Source organism: Chinchilla lanigera, unplaced genomic scaffold (assembly GCF_000276665.1).
Source record: "Chinchilla lanigera isolate Chin_1 unplaced genomic scaffold, ChiLan1.0 scaffold00031, whole genome shotgun sequence".
In the NCBI taxonomy this organism is placed as follows: domain Eukaryota; kingdom Metazoa; phylum Chordata; class Mammalia; order Rodentia; family Chinchillidae; genus Chinchilla; species Chinchilla lanigera.
This window is the reverse complement of record NW_004955432.1, coordinates 11,209,493-11,213,800: the sequence shown is the minus strand read 5'-3', so window position 1 is coordinate 11,213,800 and position 4,308 is coordinate 11,209,493. Positions and strand designations below refer to the sequence as shown.

The window sequence follows — 4,308 nt, the reverse complement described above, 5'->3', positions numbered from 1 at the left end:
AAAATGGGGAAAAAAGAGAAATAGGAAAAATGAGGGATAAAGAAGGAAAAAAGGAGAGAGAAGGAGGAGGAAGAAGAGGAAAAAGAGAAATAGAAGGAAGAGGGGAGAAAAGAAAATGGAAGAAAGCTGAAGCAGAGAAAAGGAAGGAGGAAAGGAAAGATGGGAAGGGGTGGGAGGGAAGGGAGGAAGAAAGGAGAAAGGAAGAAGGAGAAAGAGAAAAAGAAAGAAAGAAAGGATGAAAGAAAAAAGAAAGAAAAGAAAAAGAAGAGCAAGCATCTCAATGATGACCCTGATTCTAGTTTCAGTTTGGTCATTAGGGTGCTGTAGAAGAGTTAGCCTGGTCACTACTTAGAGTCCTGGGATATCCTTTTTCTTTTTTTCTTTCTTTTCTTTTCTTTCTCTTTTCTCTTCTCTTCTCTTTTTTCTTTTCTTTTCTTTTCTTTTTTTTTTGAGCAGCAAGTAGCAACCTTCTTTATTCTCGGCAGCAAAGAACAGCAGCCATCCCCTCTGCCTTGCAGGTTCCCTCCCATTTCAGGCCAGCTTGCCTGTCAGCATCCTATTTAATGTCTGTTAAAGGGTTCGAGAGAGAAAATGTGGAGGAGAGCCTGCTGCCTGGAGAGCCTGCTGCCTGGTGTGAGTGATTGGCATTTGCTTTCCAGAGTGGAGTTGGGGAAATGTTTCCTTAAAAATCACAGAAGCATTTGTTAGCCCCCAAGGCCCAGTGAGGGGAGGCAGAAAAGAATCACTGGGTGCATCTATAAGAAAGTGAGATTGCAGTTTCCTTTCTATCCGCTCATCCCCTTATGCATGTGCTTACAGGTCTGCCTCTATGCCGCAGCATCAACACGGAGAAAAAAGTGAGCAAAAAGAGAAAAAGGTCTGAACAAAAAGGTCTGAACAGAGCAGAGGCAGGTAGTGGCCTATCTCTGCACCTTTGCATGGCCAGAATGTAAGGGCTCCCCAGGTCAAATAGACACTGTAATCTGGAGATGGACTCCAGCTAACCTGGTACCTCAATTTGCAAGAACTTTGTGGTAGGCCACCGGACAGCGGTTGGTGGAGGGTTCCAAGAAGCAAACCAAAGTGCAGTGGGTGTGACAGAGATCCCACAGGGTCCTCTGAAGTACCAGAAGCTGCTATGAAGGACAGCAGAGCCAGGTGACTCACCCGGGGAAGCTCAGTGACCAAGACAGAACCGCTGGCGGGCAGCCAGCTCCATAAGATCGGTGCTGCCTTTCCAGTTTGTATTTTTCCTGCATAGAAGGTCTAATAAATATTAGGACCGGGGAGAGAGCTCAGCGGCACAAGCACCTGCCTCGCAAGTGGAAGGTCCTGAGTTCGATTTCCGGTACCAAAACAAACAAACAAAGGAAAAAACAAACTCACTACAGTCCTAAAAAACTAAATAAATGAAAAAAATAAATAAATCCACAAATCTTAGGGCCGGGTATATAGCTCAGCGGCACAAGCACTTGTGTGGCAAACTCAAGGTCCTGAGTTCGATTCCTGGTACCGGAAAAAAAAAAAAATCCAGAAGGTCTAATATTGGAAGAGATAGAGCAGAGGTGTGAAGGAGGATACAGGGCAGCTACAGCCTGTGAAAGAGAATAGGGCTGAAGCTTAAAAATGAACTAGCCTGGATTTTTAATAACCTAAAGGGGCCCAACAACTCTGAGAGCTGCCCGAGTTACTGGTAAGAGAGGCAGGAAGGGAAAATCACACAGTGCCAGATCGACGGCAGTGAAGGGAAAAACGTGAAACTGTTCCCCACGTGTTCCTCCGCAGAGGTCCAACTATAAATAAACTTCTTTACAAATAAGTGGGGGTAATTTTGATGAGTGGTAACACTGTGAAACAGCCAGAATAATGAGGCTAACGTAGCCAGGAAGATGGGGGTGGCTCTCAGACTACTTTAGCTGTGGCGGTCAGTCTGGGTGGTCAGCTTCCATGACCGGAACGGGCCGCTCTTCTAAACTCTGGGGCAAGGACGCGCAATGGCCCAAGGCAAAGACTGAGAAGAAAGACTGTAAGGATGAAACCTACGGTTTAGATTAGAAATGTCCCCCGGATCTCTCATGTGTGCAGAGGAGGAGCTTTCTAAAACACCAGCTGATGGTTTTTTTTAAAAAAGGGGATCAGTCCATTGACTCCAGCTGAGTGTGTGGTCAGGAGGGGGTCCCTAAGGGGCATGACACGGAAGGGTGTACTCTTGTCCCCAGCTCCTCCTCTCTCTGTTCTGGACTGCCAAAGTGCACTTTACTGAAAAAGCGGAAGAGTTTTCTTCTGCTTCGCCCTTTCACCACTGCCCTTTCTGCTTTGCAGCCGGCCCACCGTGGGCTGAACTGGGAGCCCCATAAACCTGGGCGCCTTTAAACTGTGGGTGTCAGGCAGGTGTTGCGTCCCAGCAACAGGCCAGCTGACTAACACAGTTAATGAGGCAAGGTGGGTAGTGAGAAAGGAGGCTTCTGGCAAAATGAGCAGGAGCCAAGCAACAGAAGGCCTACGGGCCATGGCAAAATGTTCTGATGGCAATTGTTTTTTGGTCTTTTTTGAGATAAGATCTTGCTATGCAGTTCAGGCAGGCCTTGAGCTCACTTTGTAGCCCAGGCTACAATCCTCCTGCCTCAGCCTCCTGAGTACTGGAATTACAGGCATTCGCCAATACACCTGGCCTGATGGCAATTTTTAAAAAACTGTTTCAAGCATTTTCTTGACCTTGTAGAAGACTCTGGATTTGTTAACCTGACTTTATTTCATGGATCACACATATCATATAATTCTAAATAATTTTGGTCTCGGTGGTAAGAAACTACTGAGAGATAGCACATTTGTTCTTTTTTTTTTTTGGTCTTTTTGAGACAGGGTCTCATTTAGCAGTTCAGACTGGCTTTGAGCTCACTTTGTAGCCCAGGCTGGTCTCGAACTCGCAACGGCCCTCCTGCCTTAGCCTCCCGAGTGCTGGGGTTACAAGCGTGCGACACCTCGCCTGGCCTCACATTTGTTTTGCTATGATCTCGATCATGCTACTATATCTAGATAGTTGTCAAAAGCTCATTTATGCTATTGTGGCTTTCATCTCACTAAGCTCTTCATACCCAAAGATTGAATGCTTGTCTGCTGTGTCTGTGCATATACTCAAGGACATAATCATAACTGACATCTATGGTTTAATGGGTGTATCTGTTTGCCAAAAGATTGAAATAATCAGCCCAGATGTTGTTGTAAATAGTTTATACCAATCCCACCAAGCAAAAGCCACAATGTGCTGGCAGGTAGAAAACAGGTAGAAGATAATAAAAACATGGCAGCTAAAAGTTCTGCTCTTTGATATTTATGATTTCAAGCACAGATGTTCCAAGGAAGTAGCCACTGCCATTCGTGGGGCCATCGTCCTGGCCAAACTCTGCACTGCCCCTGTGCGGTGCGGAGAGGCTACTGGAGGAACAAGATCGGCGAGCCCCACACTGTCCCTTGCAAGGTGACAGGCCGCTGTGGCTCTATGTTGGTGCTCTGATCCCTGCCCCCAGAGGCATCCTCTCAGCTCCTGTGGCCAAGAAGCTGCTGCTGCTGGCCGGTATTGATGAGCAGGACACCTCTGCCAGGGGCTGCACTGCTACTTTGGGCAACTTTGCTAAGGCCACCTTTGATGCTATCTCCAAGACCTACAGCTACCTGACCCCCGACCTTTGGAAAGAGACTGTGTTCACCAAATCTGCCTATCAGGAATTCACCGACCATCTTGAGAAAACTTCCACTACAGTCTGTGTCCAGAGGACTCAAGCTCTAACAGTAGCTCCAACATAAGGGTTCTTACACAAGAAAAATAAAATAAATAAAATCTGTCAGTGGTTAAAAAAGAAAGACAAAAACACAAAACAAAAAAACAACCCAGAGCAAGAAACCTTTCCCCCTTAGAATAAGCTTGAAATAACCAAATGCTTTGATCCTCGTTAGGGTCCAGTTCTTCAACCTTGTTAAAGATTGCGCAGACCGAATAAAATGTGTGCTCGACCTTCTTGTAGCCATGCGTCTGGCCTCTCCTCCAATTTGAATTACTTATACCTTATACTTTGACCTGCTATACTTTACACTTAATGCAAACAGGCACTCTGAATCCAACATGTTACCTCTTAGTTGATCCTGGAACATTTATGTATTACAGCTGAAAAAAAAAAAATTGTTCTGTTCAGAATGGAAATACCTCCATATAGCTCATGATAAATGAAGGATTATGAATGGTATATCAGTTATTGCAGTCATCATTATAGAAGTATATTTCCTTGGGTTCTTATGGGAAATTACTTTTCT

At 45.4% G+C, this 4,308-nt stretch overlaps 1 pseudogene; it reads left to right on the top strand.

The window, feature by feature from the left end:
• The first annotated feature begins 3,020 nt into the window (after positions 1–3,020).
• LOC102028454 lies at positions 3,021–3,804 on the top strand (annotated as a pseudogene).
• The last annotated feature ends 504 nt before the right edge of the window (positions 3,805–4,308 follow it).